Source organism: Sus scrofa, chromosome 2 (genome assembly GCF_054392235.1).
Source record: "Sus scrofa isolate SSC_HxYL_T2T_F1_AM1 chromosome 2, Sscrofa_HxYL_maternal_Yorkshire_Landrace_v2.0, whole genome shotgun sequence".
In the NCBI taxonomy this organism is placed as follows: domain Eukaryota; kingdom Metazoa; phylum Chordata; class Mammalia; order Artiodactyla; family Suidae; genus Sus; species Sus scrofa.
In genome coordinates this window covers 126,577,744-126,602,148 of record NC_139384.1, presented here as the reverse complement: position 1 = coordinate 126,602,148, position 24,405 = coordinate 126,577,744, and the positions used below count along the sequence as shown (strand labels likewise).

General features: G+C 37.0%; 1 protein-coding gene and 1 long non-coding RNA gene across 4 annotated transcripts in view; both read right to left on the bottom strand.

Moving 5' to 3' along the window:
- The window catches only part of CAMK4 (calcium/calmodulin dependent protein kinase IV), a 224,577-nt gene that overhangs the window by 128,953 nt on the left and 71,219 nt on the right, over window positions 1–24,405 (bottom strand). The gene's annotated exons all lie outside the window — the stretch shown is intronic.
- Window positions 6,313–10,687, bottom strand: LOC146405673 (uncharacterized). The gene is made up of 2 exons (XR_014838545.1): window positions 10,635–10,687; window positions 6,313–8,194 (listed from the first exon to the last, which is right to left on the bottom strand). It is a non-coding gene; the product is annotated as an uncharacterized LOC146405673 (long non-coding RNA).

The window sequence follows — 24,405 nt, the reverse complement described above, 5'->3', positions numbered from 1 at the left end:
TTGGCATTTAGCAATGTCTAGTGTTTAATATTATGAAACCGTAAGGAACAGAAATCAGTACAATCACTACTTTGACAAGAGGCTTAGCAGAGACAGATTGGTAGCTTATTTAACATACGTATATGTTTGGCCTGTACAGGGTTTTTAAAAATGTCGAATGTCTTGCCAACATTTAAATATTAAGAGATTTCATTAAAAAATTCAGAATGCCCGTTTTTCCTGAATCTAGCAGCACTGATTTTTAATTTGGGTCTAGCAGTAGTTGGTACAGCTTGAAAAGCAATTGTCTTTTAGAGAGAGCCTGTTGCTTTGTGATGTATTCACATGAATGCATGTCTGTCTAGACCAGAGCTTGCAAATGGCCTCTCATAAGTTGACTCCACCCTTCACAGATATATTTTGCCTACAAAATGTTTAGACAATTTTTGTAATTAGATGACTACATAAAGTTGGGATATTTCACATTTTAAGAAAACTAAGCCTAGAAACATGGGACTAGCATTTCTCAATAATCATAACCAGCTGAAGCTGACAAAGGCTGCTCCATCCAGATTAGACAGTTTCTACAGTGTGTCAGGGAACCCTTCACAGGGTTTTTCATTTGTTTTTTTCTTTTTCTGGCTGCAGCATGCAGCAGCTTGCTGTGTGATTTTAGTTCCCAAACCAGAAATCAAACCCAGGCTGCAGCAGTGCAAATGCTGAATCCTAACCACTAGACCATGAGGAACTCCCTTCCCCTGGTTTTCAGTGTCTTTTTGCTTATTTAAAATACATCCCTGACCTTTATAAGCATCAGAGTGTGCAACTTTGGGTCCGAACTGTGAACTCCTTGAATTAAGGGAGTACTTTACTGATCTATTACCCTGGTACCAAACTCCTATATAGTTGGAGTTCAAGAAATATTTTATATATTGAGTTGGATAATCTGATGTGATAATCACCACAGTGTAGCAAAGAGGCAAGGTAGGTATTATGACTCACAGTTGATAAAGAAATTAGTCTTGCTCAAAAAGTTCATAAGAGGCAGAGCTGAGGCCAAACCCAAGTCTCTACTCCATATCTTAGGGTTTCTCAAAAAGATACACAATCTCATGTGGCTTTCAATCTGGAGAGGTCACAAAAACTCAATATTTTTTCAATTTATAATTAATCTCACTTCTACTATATCCCCACCACTACAGAACTTATCACATATTGATTTGTATGACAGTTCATTGTGGTCTATGTTCCCTCACAGTGACCTGAGGATGCTTGTGCCCAGCCAATGACTTTCATATAGTAGACCTGCAATACTGGCTTAGATAACTTAAAGGGATTGAATGAATAAGTCTCTATTCCCTATTATTCTTATCATAACAATGCCTTACATGTTATATTAAAGGAGGAAAGGAAAGAAATGAAGGGAATGAGGAAAGAAGGAAGACTATTATTATAAAAGAAGAAAAATAAACATGCAAACAAGAGTCCACTTATACCTAGTTACTGTTTCCCATCTTTACAAACAGTATTTGTTGTGATAAAACTGATAAAATCATATTACTTCAAACTTAGGATTTAAAAGTATTACTTACATCACGGTCATATTTATTCTTTCAGATGTTTCTATTTGTTTCCACAGGTCACAGCCACCTTTCTGTTAATGTATCATGTGTTTCTTTCATTAATGCCAGATAATGTGTCCTATCAGTGACATTTCATTACAATTTAAAAGTCAATCTTACAATTGGAAGTGACACTGCTCTTCTGGACAGTGCTGTCTGAGTTGAATTGACTCTGACTGATAGCAGAGCTTGACAAACTTTCCAGTTTGTTGGGATTCCCCTCTAAAAACATAATGTCTTCTACCCCCTTCCCTTTAGGTGATAAATTTCAGATGGGAATAAAATAACTGTCATTCATAGTTATGTTAAGGCAATCAACGCTAAAAGAGTCTTATGCTCCCTAAACAGTATTCAATGAGTCTCACTTACTCGCCCCAGAAAACAGGAACCATACTTAGAGTTTTACTATCTGACAACCTGGGTTTGGCACAGAGATTCAGCAGTGTGGATCACAGGAATAGAGAATTCAGCTAGCCATAGACTTTGTCAACTTTAAGTTGAAACAGGAAAGCATGATCATTTTTCTCAGAGCTATTACTTAGTAAGCCATTTAGTGTCATGGATAAATATCCTACTTCCTCCTAATGCATTTACTAAATTTAGTAATATACTTATATAAGCCAACCATTACTATTTATAATTATAATCTTGCCATAAATGGAAAGCTGGGGTTTGAAAGGATTAAGTAATTTATACCAACTGAATCAAATGTTTCAGTTCTTTCTGTATATAGTACCAACCTGTCCTTTCTTAGCGACCTAGACTCACGCATTCTACTGAAAAATATCCTTTCAATACTTTCTGTGTGTTTTCACATATTATTCCACTACTTTTAGGATTCTGGATTATAGATTTATTTAAAAGGAAAATGCAAGTTTGCATTCGGACAACGCAGGGCACCTGGTTAAAAAATTGAGACCAGCAAAATGGTGACAGCAGAGCATTAAACCAGATGCAAAGACCCTGAATAGAGAAAACAAAGAAAGAACGAAGCTGGAAGTATCACACTCCTAGATTTCAAACTATGTTACCAAACTATAGTAATCAAAGTATAATATTGGCATGAAAGAAGACACATAGAACAAAATAGAGAACCCAGAAACAAACCCATGCATTTATAGTGAAGCTAGGACAGAGGAGGCAAAAATATACAGTTTAGAAAAGACAGTATCTTTAAAAAATTGGGTTAGGAAAACTGGACAGATAGATGCAAAAGAACAAAACTGGATCATTATCTTATACCACATACAAAAACAAACTCAAAATGGATTAAAGACTTAAAGTAAGATGTGAAAGCATAATATTCCTAGAAGAAAATATAGGCAGTAAGCTTTTTGACATCGGTCTCAGTGATTTTTTTCGCATCTGTCTCCTCAGGCAAGGACAGAAAAAGCAAAAGTAAGTAAATGGGACTACATCAAACCAAACAGCTTTTGCATAGTGAAGGAAACCATCCATAAACCAAAAAGGCAACCCACTGAATGAAGAATGAATTTTCAAATCATGTATCTGAGAAGAGGTTTAATATCCATAATATATATAAGGAACTTATATAATTTATTGTCAAAAGACAAACAACCTGATTTAAAAATCAGCAGAGAACTTGAACAAACATTTTTCCAAAGAAGACATACAGATAGCCAATAGGCATATGAAAAGATGATCAACATTACTAATTATTGAGGAAATACAAATCAAAACCACAAAGAGATAACAACTTACACCTGTCAGAATGGTTATTACCAAAACACAGCAAATAACAGAGTTGATGAGGATGTGGAGGAAAGGGAACCCTAGTACACTGTTGATAGGAATATAAATTTGTACAGCCACTATGGAAAAAAGTATGGAAGGTCCTCAGAAAACTAAAAATTAAACTACCAAATGATCTAGCAATTCCACTTCTGGATATTTATGCCCCCAAAGTGAAAATGATAACGTGAAAAGATATATGTATCCCAATATTCACTGCAGCATTATTTATAATGGCCAAGATATGGAAGCAATCTAAGTGTTCTTTGATAGATTAATGGGTAAAGAAGATGTGTTTTGTATATATACATACACATACATAAATAATGAAATATTATTCAGCAATGAAAAAGAATGAACTCTTACCATTTGTGACAACATGAATGGGACCTACAGAGCATTATGTTAAGTGAAATAAGTCAGATAAATACAAAAACTGTATGATTACACTTAAATGTGAAATCCAAAAAACAAAACAAATGAACAAACACAGCAAAACAGAAATAGACTCAGAGAGAGAATAAACTGCTAGTTGATGATGGCATGGTTCTTGGGGGCTGGGTGACATAGGCGAAGAAGATTAAGAGGCACAAACTTCCGCTGATAAAATAAATAATTCATGGGGAGGTAATGTATAGCATAGGGAATATAGTCAATCACATTGGGATAACTTTGTATGATGACAGATGGTAACCAGACTTATGGTGAGCAAAATGTATATAAATACTGAATCACTATGATGTACACCTGATACTAATATGATATTGTCTGTCAATTATACCTCAATAAATAAAAGGACAAAAACAGGTGTAGATCTCTTGTGAGTGAGGGAACCTATGTGACTGTAGAGGTCATAGGCTCACGAAGGTGGCCCTGACCAGAAGCAAATCATTTGGGCTCCCTGACCCTCAGATTATTCATCTACAAATGTGGTCTAATCATACCTGTGCCTTGTCCTTCTCATAGACACTGTGAAGATCACATGAGATAAGTTCAAATGCTTTATAGACTCCAAAACACTTTAAAATATACAATTTTGTCTACAAAGTTACTGGGTGATGCACATTTTTAAAAATTTAATATTATAGAACACTCCCCACAGGCCCAAATTTAAAACAAATGAGTACTGCTTATTCTCCTCTGAAAACCTAAATTCTTTCTTAAAACAACAGGCTTTCCTAATATTTTCCACCAATTAAATACTTGGAAACAATAATATATCCCTTGAAACAGCAGTCTACTGAAACATCTACCTACCACAAACAGATTCTCTGAAACTAACTAAACTGTTTCAAATCACTATGTCATGTAACTGAAATTTTACATTTATTTTCTGACACATCCAGCCCCTGCATCAGACAGTTCTTAGTTTTATAACCCATATGCCCCCAGACTGCCTAGACGCTATGTAGAAATTCTCCTAGCATGTTAACTTACTGAAGGCATTAATAGGCTCTATTTATTCTTTCTTGCTGAAATAAGAATTTATGAAGAAGGAAGCCTGAGGTCTCCTTAATTCTGAGCTTTTGTATCCTTTTGGCAGGACTTCCTATCCTGTGGGAAGAAGCTTAAAATTTTTTAATTTTTGTATGTCTCTTCAGTTAATTTTCCTGCATTTTCCTTTTGGGACAAAAGCAAAGGAGACAAATGTAAACTGGCTAGAAATTTCAAAAGGAATTCCCATATGTTCTTGATCCTCAAAACACAGAACCATGATCCAATTACAAAACCGACTCGGTTTTTAGTGTGAAGGTAAAATGTCTTCACTTTTTGTTCTGGTCTTTGTTCTCACTTGGTCTTCCAGGAACATTTAAATAGCTATGAAACACAGTAGAATATTGCTATTCCTATCCCTGAAAATGTAATATTAATTGAAATTATGGATTCCTTTTTCCCAGTGATTTATCAATGCTGCTCAAACACTGAGACACTATAGGCTCTGCACCCTTTTTTCTTGTAATAATACCTCCTAAATGTGACCTAAGAAAACTGTTTTTAAAACAATTAATTTAAGCACATAATGGAGTTTTCTGATTGAACATAAATCCTTTCTATGACTGAAGAAGAGGCTTCTCTGCGCATCTTCATGTGCTTACCTCAGCATCTATTTAGAGCAAAGGGTCTAGCCTCCAAAGCTGGAGGAAGATCAATCACTCAACTAATATCAAAGGCTCAGAGTTAAAAGAAAAGCCACGTTGGTGCCCTAATCTTCAAAGAAAAAGTGAAGGAAAAGGAGGTTACAATTCAAAAGTGTGTTCCCAAATGTCAGACTGGGCCTCCTGGGCAAATATCTGTTGGGTGGGAGTAAATGGTTGAGAACAGCAAAGTGGGACAGTGGTGATCACAAAGTATCCTCAACTGAAACCACAAAGGCTGGCTACAGAAAAGGACTGAGCAGATGCTTTATCTTCCCCAGGGGACTGGTGACATCCCCTGCCCCACTCTGTGGAGTGGGAATGGCCAAGGGAGGCTGGGAAGAAGGGATTAGAGCATTAGGCTGCATGCCAGGACATTGATATGATTAGAAATGATTGGAAACCCCCTGGGAGAATGTCAATTTCCTCTTTATTGTTTGTAATGTTTGCTTAGGGTCATAAAGTAATGTGAGTTGTTCTAAAATGATCTTTAATGGCTAAAATGTAGTGGTCTATTCTGCTTCCTGCATTAATTAGAAATGGCATCTAATTAATGCTTAATGAGCCAAACAAAATGATAAGCTCCTGTGCCCCTCCTCAATTTTAATCCTAGAACACCTGTGTTGCTTTCTGAAAAAAGCAGTAAAGCATGTATAATTTACACAGACAAAACAGATTCTGGCTATGGCATTACAGCCCACTGTAATCATTCAGGTGACAATCAAAATTATCTAGCAGCAGAAGTTGCCACTGGCTGCAGATGGAAAAACTGAGAATGAACCCATGGTCATATTGTCTAAACACTGCCAAACAGAAAATCATTGTTTTTTTCCAAGCTACCTTTTATTTAGCTCCTCCTAAGCACCTTGCAGAAAAAGAATTAATGAGTTTAAGAATTAGAGGGAAAGAGATAAGAATGAGGTAAATAGAGTTTCTTCATATGTAAAAAAATGGAGATCATAATCCTCAACAACTAAGGTTGTCATGAGGATTAAATCGGATATTTTATGTCAAAGACCCTAGCAGTGTCAGGTACATTAAATGGAGCTAAACTGAATTTTAATACCTTCTTTTTTCCTTAATGCATTTGATTTCAAAAGCCCAAGTGAAGACTAACCTAGTCAAAAAAGACATAGTCTCATTAATAAATGACATTCCCTGTTCTGTTCACCACCTACAATGTTAGTATTTCAAATTAATCTGAACAAATCAATACTCATTAAATTCCACAAGGCAAATAGTCCTTAAATTAAAGTAGCTCACCATTTCTATCCCCAATCAACTGAAAAGCTAATGCTAGCAAAAGTTTCTAATTATCTGGGCAAACAGTGACCTTTCCCTTTGATTACTAATTTTGTGGAAGAAATAAAACCTTTCCACTAACAGCTTTCGTCTGAAAGAACTCTGGCCAAAAGGTTGCACAATGCACATTCATTTCAAATAAGGTATGGAAGAGTTTCCCAGTTGACCCAGCAATAAATAAGGTAATAAAATGTTTATCAGAAAACAAAGTATCTTGAACAGAAATAGCCATGTGGAGTCATGTATGTTATCCATTTGTCATATCATGCTGCTATTGCATTCTCCATCTTTGATAAAATACTTATTTGATATCACATCCATCTATTTCAGAAATAACATTTTCATCATCTAAACTGACATTATCACCTTATCAAAATGTCAAGACTGAAAAAGCTCTCTCAGTTGTTTGTAGTTGTTTCTGGTTTATTTTAAACACAATAAACTCTTCTATATCGGGAAATACCAACTTTGTCCTCATTTGTATATTGTGCCTAATGAAGATGGAAATGTTAATTTCTACATATCAACAAGACACTTATTCGATGATTTCAATGGTTTTCAATCATATTCAAGAATAGGAATGAAATGCAAAATTATACTGGAGAATATCATTATATTAATAACATTAATTAATTTCTGTAGATTTTTAACCATCAGCTTTTTAAAATTCCCAAATATGAAAATACTCTGAAAAGATAATGCAACATGTTTATTTCTCTTTTTGATTAAAGGCACTATTAAATTTATTGGTCAATTATAAAGCAAATTTTTGAAACATAAGGTGTATATTATGAGCAGTATTTTACATTCACCAGAACAATATAAAACAATTTACATTCTTGTAATTATGTTCTTATAAATACAATGAAGAAGAGAAATACTTTATATTCATTAACAGGCTTCACTGTTACAAAACTGGATAATGGTATACTATTTACTAACAAAGGAATGCAGATTTATGATTGCAAAAGAATTTGGACAATATTAGAATGTGACTTTCCATTATATGGATTTTGATGTACTGTTGGTCAAATCTTATCTGGATGTGGACAAAGATAGTGAAAATGAGTTGTTATGAGTAGTTTTAAAGAGCACCAAAAAATATCACAAACTTTCCCACAAAATTACACAGTCAGATCTTACTAACCAAATCTTACTTTAAAATTCCATTTGTACTAACCATATCTTATGTATTAAATAGGGGCATTTCCCTAAATACCGTAATTAAAATGGACTGCTTTTCCCATTAATTTTTTTAAACTTAAAACAGCAATTATTTATTTATTTGCCTGTGAATAGGCCAGGAGGTTGTCCATTAATTTCTGCTACATTTTATTTATTATTATTATTTTTTTGTCTTTTGTCCTTTTAGGGCCACATCTGCGGCCTATGGAGTTTCCCAGGCTAGGAGTCAATCAGAGCTGCTGCTGCCAGCCTATGCCAGAGCCACAGCAACGCAGGATCTGAGCCGCATCTGCAACCTACACCACTGCTCATGGCAACAAGAGATCCTTAACCCACTGAGTGAGGGCAGGGATCGAATCCGCAACCTTATGGTTCCTAGTCTGATTCATTTCGGCTGTGCCATGACGATGGGAACTCCAATTTCTATTACACTTTAGAACAGTGGTCTCTAAGGGGGAAAAATGTCCTATTAAGGAATAAAGACACATATTTAAGAATTCTAATGTTCACTACAAAGAAGACTTTACTATCACTTTTTTTGGCCACACCCACAGCATGTAGAATTTCCCTAGGCCAGGGATTGAACTCGTGCCACAGCTGTAACCAGAGCCACAGTAGTGACATCAGATCCTTAACATGCTGTGCCATGGGAGAACTCCTCTATTCCTGTCACTTTATACACCCATACAATCACTGTAAGAAAACTACTTTAAAGGACAATTTACATCACCTCACATATCACTTCAAAGAGCATACATTAAAGTTAAGTCCCATTTCATTGGCTTTCCCCCTAATTTCTCGACAATAAAATATCTAAGCAGCAATGGCTATGTCTGTATTATGGGTATTTTGTAGACATCCTTACAGAAGAAACTCACTTAAAGAGTGTGTTTTAGATAGTTCTATGGTAAGGAACAAACAGCCAACAGTATTGAGCCCTACATTCCAGGCACTGCATGAACCTCTCTGCACACATGAGCTCAAAACAGTAACCTATTTGAAGAGATGAGACAACCCAGGTTCAGAGACATAAAGTAATATGACCAAGTTCACAAACCTAACATGTAGTGAGGAGGGAAGATTTGATGACTTGCATAATTTATATTTTTAAGAAAAGTTATGTGGCTATTCATATTACTTAAGTATGATGACAAATTAATTGATAACAAAGAGTTTCTAACAGATCTTTAAGCAGAAAGAAAAACACTTCAAATTTTAATTCTGTTAATGAAGAGATCCTATTTCTGTTCATCCACTTAATCTTTCTTGGGTCTCTAATTATGTATGCTGCTAGAAGACCAAGTAGTACAAGGAAGAGGCTCAGAAAAAGGTCAACCATATCTTAAAGTAAAGTGATGGAATCAGGTAAAGCTTTATAAAGGAAGTATCATTTAATTCCCTTTCAAGGGTATGAAGAATTTAGCAGGAAGAGATGAGAGCCATGGCCATTCCATGAAAAGGAAGTGAGAAATGGCTCAGAAGCTGGGATTCAAGACTCACACACAAAGAACAGTGAGAAATGTTAGGTAGGTTAATCCATTGGGTAGATGAGGGGGCAGTCTAATGTGAGATAAGATGAGACTTGAGTATGGCCAGTTTTACTTGCCAAGATTGGGAATCTGTCATTAACTCCTATGGCAGAGGAAAGTTACTGAGATTTCTGAGTGTGAAAGTAACATGATCAATGCTTTGAGAGGATAAATGACGCAGGATATATTCCAGGGAGAAGGAACAAAATCCAATAGAGTGTTAGAGAAGTCATCAGAAATGGCGAGATGGAGGGCAGCGTTGGAGGGAAAGGAGAAAATAGAAAGTTGTAGGAGAGATTTCAAAAGTCATTTTGGTGAATGATAGAGGTGGGATGGAGAAAAAGACAGATGGACAGAGAGGTCAGAGGTGGTTCAATTTCAGCCTGAGCCATCGGCAGAATGGTGAAGAGAGGAGAAAGAACTTGAAGAAAGGGAGGTTTCTCTGAATAACAGGTTTCTTTTTTGGGGGGGTAAAGGAGAAAAAACAGCTTTATTACTTTGCCAGGCAAAGGAGGGTCACAGCAGTCTAATGCCTTAAAGACTGTACTCCCCCTTAGAAAGAATTGCAAGGGGTTTTATAGTAAAAAGGAGAAAAACAGGTTTTCAGACAGGAGTCAGGATTGGACAAAGATGAATTATTCTTTCTTTGGGGGACTCTTAGTCACCAAAGCTGGAGTCAGGAGATCTCGGCCTGATCACAATGGTGGTCTTCCGGGTTACTACCTACTGAATAACAGTTTTGATATATGGAGTTCAAAACTAAAAAATCCAGCCAATATGTCCAGACTAGAAAGACCTGACCATCATATGACCAGAGGTGATGGGTAATGCCACAGATTAGAATAAGTATAAAGAGAGAAGAGTCTTAATGACCTCCAAAGGACAGAGAGATCAAGGGGAGAAAGCAAAATTGCTCAAAGCAAGAATGTTTGTCATGTAATTAGACCTGCATTAAAATTATCTATGATAAGTAGCTGCACTTAAGACAGTGGCTCTCAATTGGGAGTGATTTTGCCCCATCTCTAGGTGACATTTATCAATCTCTACAGACATTTTTGTTCTCTGAGTGCGACACAACTTGCTACTGTCATCTTGTAAGCAGAGGCTAGTGATGTGGCTAAATATCCCACAAAGGACAAGATGACATTACTCAAAAAAAAAAAAAAAAAAAAAAAAAAAAAGACTAGGAGTTCCCATTGTGTCTCAGTGGGTTAAAAACTCAGCACAGTGTCTTCGAGGATGCGGGTTCAATCCCTGGCATTGCTCAGTGGGTTGAGGATCTGGTGTTGCCTCAAGCTGTGGTGTATGTTGTAAATGTGGCTCAGATCTGATGGTGCTGTCGCTGTGGTGTAGGCCAGCAACTGAAGCTCCTATTCAGCCCCTAAGCCTGGGAATTAGGTGCAGCCTGGGACTAGCAGGTGCAGCCAGGAAAAGAAAAAAAAAAAAAAAAAAAAAAAAGACCAAAGAATTACTGGCCCCAAAATGTCAACAGTGCTGATGTTAAGAAACATTAGCTCAAGGTGAGACTCACCTAATTTAGAATTGTAAATTGTTTAGGAAGACAGAATACCCAGAATAGAAGGGACATCTACCTGACGCAGTAAAAATTCTTCACATGTAGCTTTAAAGTTAAGTTTTAAGTTTGCAAAGAAGTTAGTTTTAATCATATTTGCCCAATGATGGAAAAAAGGGGCCCCATTACTAATTGAAGTTTCCCAAAAATATATTTTAGTCAAAGTCCTAAAGGTTTCCCCATTGAAGATACCAAGATGAGTTGCAGGAGCCATCCACCCACAAATCACATGAACCAATGGGTTGCTGGCCCTCAGCTCATTCTTACACTGTGTTTTAAACTCAAAGACATCTCTGAGAGTTTCTTGGACTTCTCTAGAATACTTATAAGGCATAGCCTGAAGAATTCTATTTAATCTGTGGTTGAAGTAATATCCATTTGGGTCTTGGAATTTCTGACTACCATGAGAAATTCCATGATATCTAAAAAGGAGAAGTCAAGGATGCATCTGGATATTCTGATTGAGCCTGATGGGATCACAAAAAATATGAACAAATACAGGTATCTTAGAAAGAACAGTAATGAACACGTAATAAGCAGTTACTCTAGGTTAGGCATTGTGCTATGTTCTTTACATGCATTACCTCCTTTAATTCTCAGAACATATGGGCATAATTCTATTTTATGCCTGTTTTACAGATGAAAAGATTGAAGCCCAGAGAGGTTACTTATCCACTCAAAATCATTCAATTAGCAAGAGGTAAATCTGGAGCTTGATCCAAGTTCTCTCTAGCATTAGAGCCACTGCTGGTAAACATCATGATAGCTGGCTTGCTTGGCAATTTCTCAAACCTACATCCTCTGGGTGTCCATGAGGAGTCCTCCACTTTGGTCTTAAAGTCCTGGAACCCAGCTTCATGAGAAATATTTGTGTCATCTTGCAGGGTGCATCACCTCACAAGGATATAAAGTATTTCCTGGAATGATTAAGTTCTTTGTACCAAAACTATTTATAATTAGAAAAACAAGGAATTTGCTTTGCCTTAAAAAGAAAAGGAGTAACGTTTCCAGAACAGAGATCCATTCCATATTTTCAGTTCTTTGACTTTTCAATCTGGCTTTCTGAATACACCAAGAGAATTGGCAGTGAAGAAATACCAAAGAAACGACAACAACAAAAACACCAAAAAGCAAAAACAATAGCAACAATAGCACAAACCCACCTCACTGTTACTCGAGACTGAGAAGACTGAAAAATCATACTCATTGATCCTCTACAGGAATGGGACAAAAGACAACAGCAAACACAGGTGTTTTTATGTAATATTTACAATTACCAGGCTTCGAGAAATATCTCTAAAAAAGCATGGACTCCTTCAAACTTTCTTTTGAATGACAACTCTGGCATATGAGCAGAGGGTGTGATGCTGGCTCTATAAAATCTGAATATCTCCCTACACATTCCGTGGGAGTCACAGACTGTCCAGCTGGTCTCTGATTCATTATGCAGCCTTTTTACCATCTCCAGCACCTTTTTTCCTTCCACAGAGAAAATAGGTTAACGTATCATTTGTTTAGAGCTTTTCCATACAAGTCCCATTTAATCTCAAAACAAATCATAGAGGTACAAGGCATACTATACAGTATGCTAATACCAGCACTCTCTCTCAGCAAGTCTTCTCCAAAGCCAGCAACTGTGCAGGTGGTGGCTGCCACATGGCAGCAGGCAGCCCCTTCCACCAGCCAATTTTAGAAAATATAAGGAAAAAGAACTAGAATAATTTTTTTTTCTTTTTGCCTTGGACTTTATTACAACCTTATGCCAGCTAAACTGATGTCACATCTCCTCGCAACAGCAGAGGGAGATCAGGGGAAGGTGTACAAGGTGGGATTTGAAGTTCCTCTTTCAACCAGGCAATGCTCTGATTACAGAACGATTGATGGCCATCAGGTTTTTAATAACATTCTCTCTGCACATACACTTCACTATTTAAATTCAACTGCATTTTAATGATACTCTCAGAATAGTAATGTATGAGATCTGTAACATGCCTGTAAGAATAATGCTCACCACTGTGTTCAGGTGAACACAGCTAAGGGGACTCATCACACTCATCACAACCCAGAACAGTGGACAAGGCTTTCCAAATGAACACAAATAATTGTTCTGTGTGCTAGAGAAGAAGATATATTTACAATGATTTTTTTTTTTTTGCAGTTCAACCAGTTTAAAAAATACTAGTACGCTTTTTGTAATTCGCCAGAACTTTAAGTGAATGTGTCATAATATATTCTTAATATTAAAGTGATATTGTGTTCAGTAGGACAGGGATTACTGAAGGATGAAAAGCAATAGCTATCAGTGTTGAGAAGATCCTACTAAGTGCCAGGCTTAGCATTTATGTGCATACTCTTCAAGCCATCTTCCATGCTACTGTCAAAATAATCTTGAGCCTCAAAGCTGATATTGTCATACTTTTTAAAAAACTTTTCAGTAACACCCTACTATATTGATGGGTGAAACCCCAATTCCTTAGCATGACATATAAGATCATTCATCAATTGGCTCCTGCCTACCTCTTCTGCTATTAGTGCCTTCACTTAAAGCCTTACTGAAATTCTGAAAACCCCCTGGCATCTCATTCACTAAGCAGCATAGTACCATTTGTATATATTAAAAGCATATTTATACAGAAAACACTGAATTTTATAATGATACATTCATTCTAAAGATATAGACCAGATACATTAGAATGGATACTTTCTAGGAGAGGAGGTAGGGAGGCTGGTAAAGAGGAAAACTGGAGATATCACATATAGCCTGGAGTATATAGGACGTCATGACTGAGGAGCATGGTTAACTCAACTCTGCACCAATACCAATAAAGCTGAATATTCCATGTTAGGCTAAGTAACATGTACCCACCAGGGAGGGATACTAAAGAAGGGGGCACTAAACACTCTTCAGGTTGTGGAGAACAAATACACAAGATTGAACTCTTTCTTGTACTCATCCTTAATTTAAGAAACTATTTGTCTGTTTATTTCCAAGCATTTAAAAGATGGCACATTTACTTTCCTGCAAGTAAAAGCATCAGTCCAATAAACATTCCTTAATCAACGTCTACACTCACCCTCAAGAGACCAGTGATGGTGCTAGGGATAAAATAAATCCTAAGTCTTGAGTCCCCCTATACAGCTCACTTCAAACTCACTTTTTAACAATCAGCAACGTTAAATTTAAAGAGATGGTGGATGTGAAAGAATGGTGGTTAGGGGGCATGCAATGCAGGGAGAGCAAGCTGAAGCTGATAAAACAGCCTACATCCAGTGAGAAGCACGAGGCCACAGTGCTCCCCGTGGAAGAACTACCCCACACTAAGCAGATATCCAACAGTTCAGAATCAGGGTCAACACCAAGGGGCCAAATGTCAAAGGTCACATCTTGATTTGGCTTTAGCTTAAGAAGATTCAACTTCAATAGTTCCTGATGAGGATGGTTACATGCAGCAAAAAAATGGTTGACACATTCCAACCAAGAGTGGCCAGGGCTGCCAGACAGGGAGTGAGGTGTTGACTCCAGACCTCGAAGAGTTTCACACAAATGCATGTCATTAACCGTGCTGCCTTCTTTGCCTTTTACCAAGGAGAACTGATGAGACCATTCAGGTGGCAACTGATCTGATGTGGATGCTTACTGGCAATACAATAGTCTTAGGTTGCAATGTCCTGCAATCATTAACCAGTATAACTCACAAGGCACTGAACCAACAGTTGCTCAACCCTGTGGCACTGCTTCCCTCTTCTGTGTGTGTTTGTTTGTCTGAACCCACAAGACTCTTAAGATTTCTAAGCCTAGGGATCAAGTCTTATTCATTCAGGTCTCCAGCACGGATACAGTCCCTGGCACCTGATAGGAATTTAGTACCTGTTAGTTATACAAAGAAGTCAATTAGTCAATAAAATTAAACAAATATAACCACAACACAGATAAACCCCATGTGCCAAGTGGAAGGTTAATTACAACTCAGTGTATTTTTCATCTATAATTAAACAAATGTTACTTTCAAATAATTGGATATTTAATTTTCTTTTTTCTTTCAAATTATTAGCTGGGTTTTATTTTGAGATTATAGAAGGCATTTTTAATGAGTTACATATCTAGGGCTAAAGCCCAGATAACTAGCTCTTATTTCCCATTTCATAAATGGAATATTTTACATAACTGACTTTTCCTAAAAGTTGTGTCAACGAAACTGAACATGTCTAGATCACATTGCATTTTTCTACTGCATTAACTAAATTTCAATTCCAGAGATACTCTGGGGTCATTTTGGACTGTCAAAGGCAATGGCTCCCAAAATTGTTTTAAATTTTATTTGCAAACTTCGTGACCTACAGCTAAATATCCATAAATAAATACTGATAAGTACAGTACTTTTTTTTTTGGTCTTTTTAGGGCTGTATCTATGGCATATGGAAGTTCCCAGGCTAGAGGTCAAGTCAGAGCTGTAGCTGTTGGCCTATGCTGCAGCCACAGCAATGTGGGATCTGAGCTGCGTGTGTGACCTGCACCACAGCTCACAGCATTGCCGGATCCTTAACCCACTGAGCAAGGCCAGGGATCAAACCCATGTCCTCATGGATACTAGTTGGGTTCATTAACTGCTCAGCCACGATAGGAAATCCCCCCAAATTATTATCTTTAAAGAGAACTTTATTTCGTAAAACAAAATATTTTTCTGTGATCCTTATCACTTCCTCTCTTATAATTCTACATATGGGATTTTTAAACCCTAGGCTTTTAATAATTAAGGTACAGCTATATTTTGTTAGTAAATAAGTTACATTTTAAAACAATAAGTGGTTTTGATACTTTACAAGGTAACTTCAGAATCCCGAAAACTTTAGGCAGTTTCCAAAAGCGGTTAATTCACAACCAAGTAGTAGCTGGAAACTGAGAGAACAGAGCCTATAAATATAAAATTCTTTAACATTTCCTTTCAGTCCAAAGTCAATGGCAGTTTAAAAGTATAAAAATTCCAAGGCTTTACAATTTAAGAATATTCACTATTTAGTAAGTATCCTCACCTAATGCAAATGCCGATTAATTACATCAAAAAGTTTTCAAAATAAATGATTCTTTTTTTTTTTTTTTGTCTTTTTGCCATTTCTTGGGCCGCTGTCACAGCATATGGAGGTTCCCAGGCTAGGGGTCGAATTGGAGCTGTAGCTGCTGGCCTACGCCATAGCCACAGCAACTCGGGATCCAAGCCGCCTCTGTGACCTACACCACAGCTCACGGCAATGCCAGATCCTTAACCCACTGAGCAAGGACAGGGATTGAACCCACAACCTCATGGTTCCTAGTTGGATTTGTTAACCACTGTGCCATGACGGGAACTCCCCAAAATAAATGATTCTTAACCGAACAAAGAGACTTCTCTCTTTATCATATGAAAGCCAAGTAAGTTTTAATCTTTTTCCAAGAAAACAGCAGGAAGACAAAATAAGTGATGGAGTGAATATGCAAAAAACTACAATGGCGTATACCTCAGTCCTGTCTTAAAAATGAATCTAAGTCTGTAAATGGAACCGAGTTTATATAAAGTTAAATTTTGCAGAAGTTCCCATTGTGGTGCAGCAGAAATGAATCCAACTAGTCACCGTGAGGTTGCAGGTTCGATCCCTGGCCCCTTTCAGTGGGTTAAGGATCCAGCACTGCCGCGAGCTGTGGTGTAGGTTGAAGACTGGCTTGGATCTGGTATTGCTGTGGCTCTGGTGTAGGCCAGCAGCAACAGCTCCAATTAGACCCCTAGCCTGGGAACCTCCATATGCCGCAGATTTGGTCCCCAAAAGACAAAAAAAAAAAAAATTTGCAGCGCTTAGGTAAAACAAAGTCCTCAAAATGTAGTAGGGAGAGGACATAGGAAACTGGACAGAATGGAATTATGTCTCTCTGAATTGCGAAAATCTAATTCCTTTACCTATTTTATGATTTCCAAGCCAGATATCCCTATGAAAGCTACTTTTACCAAGAAAAATTCATCTTCCTATCTAGGTCCTTTCCAACACCCCATTCAAAGAAAAATGGCTCTTCTTCGTGGACATTCTAATCCCAGACATGACTGGAATAAAATCAGGATTTCTAGATCCTTTAACCACTTGGTTAAGAGTTTCACCAAGTGAAAACCGTTCAGCAGTTACCATCAGTCACTTTGTTAATTCCTATCATTTGAAGTTATTTAAATGTACACATTTATATTCATTGTGACTGTTTAGTATGTAAGCAAGAATGTGAATTATTCCATAGAATGAGAAGAGTTATTCTCAAAAAAGTCTTTCATTGCCATTTCCTGGTAAATAATCATTATTATTAGGAAGATATTTTGTCTGAGATATGCAGAAGCAAAGAGACAACCTAATGGGTGAAGGATGCAAACATACCTTTTATAAATAGTATCTGAAGAGGGTTGGTTAAAAAAAATTAATCATGAAGCTATATTGTCCTTTTCCAGTGTGTGAATATCGATTATGAGTCAGTTCAAATTGCAAATTTGCAAATTGCAAATTTTCCCAAATAAATACAATTTCTTATTTAAAATTATGGTCACTGAGTTCCTGAACACAAAGGACAGAGATGTTTTGAATCCATTTTGGCTCTCAAGAGATTTTTTTTCCCTGAAATTTAAGTGGTAATTTTGATGCATACACATTCAACCAAATCTAATGTAAAATGCAGTTCAACAGGAGAGTTCTTAGGACATATTAAAAAGTGATGTTAAGTAACCTAATTTTCACTTCACTCCAACATTTACCATCCCATATTTTTTCATAACCTCTCTCTCTCACTAATTTAAAATAGGTTGCAAGAGTTTAAATGGGTCAACTCCTTAAAGTGATGTGTGGAAGTTTGTCAGTTTCTATGAAATACTACTACTACTACAAAAAAAAAAGCCAGCTCATTTATTCAGTGAAAAAGTAAATTATATTCTTTTTAGCAATTTGTCTATGATATCCACCACTATAGTATCAATGGCCAAGAAGTGCTAGTGAATTAAATATTTTTAACAAAAAGGGGGAAATAAGACATTAATTTTTTTTTTTTTCTTTGAGAAGAAACCTTGGGCAAAAAGACTCACTGCAAGGATTATCTACAGTTTCATCAATGACTTCATTTTTACTAAAATAGTATATATCACTAGGTGCTTTCTTCAAAAAGACAATTACAGAATCTCAAAATAATTCAAAAAACTAGAGGAAGTGAAGAGTCATAGTCCCATATAAGGCAAAGTTTCAGACTACCAAGAAGAAAAAAACGTAAGCATCTTAACATACAATCAGTGCAGATGTGCTCTTTTGCCCTTGTATTTTTCACTTGTATTCATGGTTGCAACTCTATCCTGTTTCACAAATCTTAGAAGCAAAGCAGGTCCATGACTTAGATATTAGCATACAATTGGTCTGTCATTTCTGTGATTTCAGCTAGCTTCATCATCTCATGCTTTGTCTCAGTTCTCATTCTCTTTTCTCATTTGTTTAACCTCTAGGTGAAGTGGTAGATGAAAATGACAAGGAGGCAGGGTGTAAAAGTGCCTGGCTAAGAGTCCAACTTTGATGGCTCCTGGATGGAGCTAGAGGCTGCTTGCAGGCTTACTTAGTATATGGACCCCAGGAGAAGTTCAGTATAGATGAAACTTCATAATACTGTACAAGTCAACTTGGCAACCCAAAGGAAAATCCTACCCTCAGTCACATATGAGGCATATGATTAGGAGTCAAAGAAGGCTTTTAAAATATATGTACATGAGAAGTAATCACAGTGTAGAATTCATCTGTTTCCATGCTCTTCTGTTTTTTGAGGGTTTTTATATCTTTTTTTTTTTTTAAGGGCCACACCCACGGCACATGGAAGTTCCCAGGATAGGAGGGTGAATGAGAACTATAGCTGCTGGCCTACACTACAGCCACAGCAATGTGGAATCTGAGCCTTGTCTGCGACCTACACCACAGCTCACGGCAACACCAGATCCTTAGTCCACTGAGCGAGGCCAGGAATCGAACCTGCGTCTTCATGGGTACTAGCTGGGTTTGTTACCACTGTGCCACCATAGGAACTCCCATACTCTTCTATTTTATAGTATTTAGAACAGCACTGTCCAATAGAAGCAAAGTGCTAGCTATGAATGCTGACCACATAAGTAATTTAACATCCTATTAGTCACATTTTAAAAAGGAAAAGGAACAAGTAAAATTAATTTTAACGATATACTTGATATAATCAATATATCTAAATTATACCCAATATAAATTGGATTTTCCAAAAATATTGTCATTTCAATATGTAACCAATATAAAATTGAGATATTTTACATTCTTTTTTGTCCATGTGCTACGTCTTTAAAATCTACCACATATTTTACACTTAAAATGCATCTCAAGTCAGATCAGCCCATTTCAATTGCTCAGTAGTCATAACAATGGGAGGTGGCTCCTGTACTAGATAATACAGTCTAGAACATTAGGAACTATGTATTTTGCCCTTTACAACCAATTTCTTTGATTTTTTTTTTTTCAGGGAATTGCAAAATTAGACATCACCACTATGCCTGGGAGACATGTTCATTACTCAGTTCACGTATTGACTTATGCTGCTGCCCAGAGAAACTTCTTCATTTCCTTTCACCTTTTAAACTTACAGCTATCCTCAGTCACCCCTCAGATTTCTACTCTCCTACCAGCCTCCCACAGACACTCCAGCTCGGGTTTTTTCCCTTTCTCCCAAAGCATTTTCTTTCACTCTGCTCCCCCAGTCCTCAATACAAACCTCTTACCACCTAACATGGTTGCTTGCATTCATTAAACACTCAATGATTTCATATTAAATAAATGAAAAAGTTATTTGTGTGTTTATTTTAGCGCTTAATACTGGACTGCCTTATACTGGAAACATACATACACATTTCCCATTCCTAAATTAGGTGCTTTTTTCCATAGAGCAAGGACTATATCTACATTTCTTGCAGTTACTGTAATCTTGTCCTCTTCCAGGAAATGTATGAGACATTTTATAAAAACTTAGGAAAGTACAATAACCCCAAAGCAGAAAAGAGCCATATTTCAAACTTTTCTTTAAGATGGCAATGTTTCTTCAAATGTCCTCTAAATATACCTTTTATCCCTGTCAGGCTCCACGCATTTTCTTCTCATTTTACATTACTTCAACTCAAACCTAGAGCTTCCTTTGTCCTATGTTAAAATATTGCTGGTAGAGAGCAATACATGAGGTGCACAAAATGAATGGCAGCGACAGCATGAAATTATATCTACCACAAGCCTAAACTATTAGCTGAGGTGATGAAAACAAATTCAGTCACAATTATCCCCACAAATATAACTTTTCTTTTCTCTTTCCAAACAACAGTAAAATCACACACACTTGATCTTAAATCTGGCCACTTATAAGGAGGGTAGGCCTAATGATATTAAGTCCCAGGGACTAAAATTTGCTCATTGGACCAGCTACTTAGAAGGTCGGTACTGATGCAGCCCGTGCTCAGGTTGGAAAAGAATTTCCCGACTCACAGGAGGGTGAAGAGAAAGACCAGCTTATTGAGGCAAGAAATGCTGCTTAGCACACGGGGTGACTTCCTGATGATCAGGGAGAGCCCGTGCTAAACATGAATTCTGTCTATTCTTATAGCTCAGGAACAAAGGAGAGAGGTGAAGTTTTACTGCACGTTTGCTGATTGGTTGGAGACATATACTTTCTTACAGGGTTGGGGAAAGGAGTGGCCAAATATCTTTCCTCATATGCAGAAGCAAAGTAGGCCAGTTGTGCAGGAGGGGCTCAAGAAATTTGTAATAGTTGTAATGGGATGGAGGGGCAATAAGGGTCTGGTAATTTTTATCTTGGCAGCACTGACACCCTGAGACTCTGAGTTTATCTCATTGCAGAGGCCATGAAGTCCCACACTTATTTTAGTGAGAGTGGTTTTCTTGGAGGGCTACAGGTAGAAAAAAAGGTTGTGGAGGGATGAGGGTTAAATGGAAGTTAAAAAAGTAAAGACAGGAGTTCCCGTCGTGGCGCAGTGGTTAACGAATCCGACTAGGAACCATGAGGTTGTGGGTTTGATCCCTGGCATTGCTCAGTGGGTTAACGATCTGGCATTGCCATGAGCTGTGGTGTAGGTTGCAGATGCGGCTCGGATCCCGCGTTGCTGTGGCTCTGGCGTAGGCCAGTGGCTACAGCTCTGATTCAACCCCTAGCCTGGGAACCTCCATATGCCGCGGGAGCGGCCCAAAGAAATAGCAAAAAGACAAAAAAAAAAAAAGACAAAAAAAAAAAAGTAAAGACAAAGAACAAATATGTTTTTTTACAGTTGTTAAGACTCCCTGTACCCACCACACTCCCAAAGCATAAGGAAATGGCACAGCATCCAAGGGGTGGGGGTGGGGCTCCAGCACAATCCTACCCTCTGCTGAGTTCTGAATTGCATTCTCCAGTCCTACCATTGATTCCACTTGGCACCAGACCTCTCTACCTACCCATTTTGAGTTCCTTCTCCCATTTTCATCCTGGCCTCAACTTTTAGATTTCTCTTTTGGAAGTATTTTCTTTTCTCTTTTTTAGTTCTTTTTAGGGCCATACCCATGGCACATGGAAGTTCCTAGGCTAGGGGTCGAATTGGAGCTGTAGCCACCAGCCTACACCACAGCTACGGCAATGCTGGATCTGAGCCGCAGCTCATGGTAACACTCCTTAACCCACTGAGCAAGGCCAGGGATTAAACTCACGTCCTCATGGATAATAGTTGGGTTTATTACCACTTAGCCAGGATGGGAACTCCGTCTCTTAGCAGTATTTTCTTAGCTATAGTCTTGGGTTTTTTCATCTGGACAATAATTTGCATTTTTGTAACCTACTTAACGCTACCTTGGGTTAATTCTGCTTTCATTCTTGGGCTTTAGGACTCCTGTCTGCCACATTTCATCCCATCCTGCTCTCATAGGCAATGCCCACCTGCATAACTAGGGCCTATGAGGGTTACAAGAGAAATGAAAGGAGAAAGCCAAGGTAATTCTCTCACTGGATAGAGTATGATCATAGCTGAGTTGCCTAGTTATTTTGAGAACTCTGCAAAAGAGGTCAAAGTTATCCAAATTAAGTGTATTGTGCATTAATTATTTCAGTGAAAAGTATTCTGGCCTTACCAGGAACTATTTCCTTTTACTAGTCTTAATTTTATATGGGATCCAATTTGATAGCATATGTTTATAATGTTTCTTTATTTAGAACTTAGCCATAACAATTTTAAATAGGCAATAAAGAATTCTAAAAATAAAAGATGTTGAAATATATATCATTTTCCAATTGTAAAATGTTCTCATTATAGAGCAGCTTTGAATAATATTCAGCAATATTCCTACTTCTTTGTTTAAGGAGCTTAGAATCAAATTAAGCAATATTTCTACCTTAGGTGCTATGGAGATCACTGTACTTCATCAATTTAGAAGCACCACCAGGAGAGATTTCAAAAATTATAAATGAGTTATTAAGTCACCTATACAATCAGGTACTGAAAATTAATTGCATGGTATACATAAAAGTGTTGAATATGAAAAAGGAAAACAATGTTTCATTTTTTAAGGTAAATTCTAAAGTTTTCTACAAGTAACTCATTTTTACAATAGCATTCTAACTGAGCAAATTTCCAAGAAATCAAAATACTGTTGTGCATTTTAGTCATAAAAGTGAATCTTTTATACCCTAAAGTAACTTAAGAGAAGTTTCCTGGTGGCCTAGTGGTTGAAGACTTTGCATTGTCACTGCTCTGGCTTAGGTTAATGTTGATCCCTGGCCCAGGAACTTCTGCATGCCATGGGCATGGCATCAAAGCAACAACAACAACAAAAAACAAAACAAAACAAAAAAAAGAAAAATTGAAACTCCACCAGTCAAAGGAACCAAACGTAATGTATATTTTTGCCATTTTTTTTTTTTTTTCCACACCCATGGCAGGCAAAGTTCTTGGGCCAGGGACTGAACCCAAGCCACAGCAGTGATAATGCCAAATCCTAACCACTAGGCTACCAGGGAACTCTATTTGCCAATTTTAGGTAATTATGAGAAAGGGTTTATTAGTTTTCCCTTTTAGAACCTAATAAAGGTTCTAATCAATTCCAACTTTGCTACATATACTTACTTGATTTATGCTGTACACGTATCTAAAATATACTGATATAGATCTAAATGTTGATAATGATAATAATCTTTTCAGTATTACAGACAGAACCAGAATTTCTGGTATTGAATCTGAAATGTCTAGCACAGTAGAAATTGGGTCCATCACCCAATAGCATTTCCCAAGGGTTGTAATAATATCATAATGAAGCCAATATTCCAAGGATGTTGTTCTCTCACTCATTTGGTTATCAACACCTTTTCACTCCAGATCAATTTCTTTCAAGCCATAGGTTATGTGTCTACCTAAGCTAATGTATAGAGTTATCATATATATATGACATAAATGTCATATATATCATAAATGTCTTATATATGTCATAAACATATATATTTGACTATTTTCAATGGAAGATATTTATTTGATAAAACAATCACAATATGCAAATGCAAATTTAAATAAGTGAAAAAAAAAAAAACCTGAAAGCAAAGATTACAGTTAATTACCTTTCCCTTTTAAAAGATTTGCTGAATCAGGAATTCTTGATTAGGAATTCTATATAAGGGCCACCAGTGGAAACTTTCCTAACTGTTTTCCTGAGGGATGGAATGTAGGAGTGATATTAACAGAATTGTCTTCACTAGACTTAAATATTCCCTTACATTTCCTGAGGGGGAAGCTTGATTTCTTTTAGAGGAAGCTTATGTTGAGCTACCAGATGCTTCTTTTTCCAACACAGCCAATGAGCACATATTGATATTTGCCATACCCGCAGGGATGGAGGTGGGATATTGAAGGGGTGCCAAAAGAAAAGCTGCTAATTCTCTAGAGGAAGGCATGCACAGTAAATAACTCTTATTTGAAGGAAGTTACTAGGGTCAACAACACAGTAAATGAAGACCAAAAAAGAATCAGGACTCATAGTTCATTTAAAAACCCTAATTTTGGTTGTATGCTGCAACCTCATTTTTTAAAAACAGTATGACAAGAAAAAAAACCCAAAACTGTCAGTCTAAGTTGTCCTTGCTCTTTTCTCATTTTCTGTTTCTTCTGTTTCCCATACAACAGTTGGGAGAAGAGGGAGGAGCCCAGTATTTGAATATTTTAAAATATTACAGACTTATCCCAGCATGCAATTTCCAAGATAAGCTTTGGAATTAAGGAGTAAATAAAGTATTCTTTCCTATATGTTCCATGAGCCAT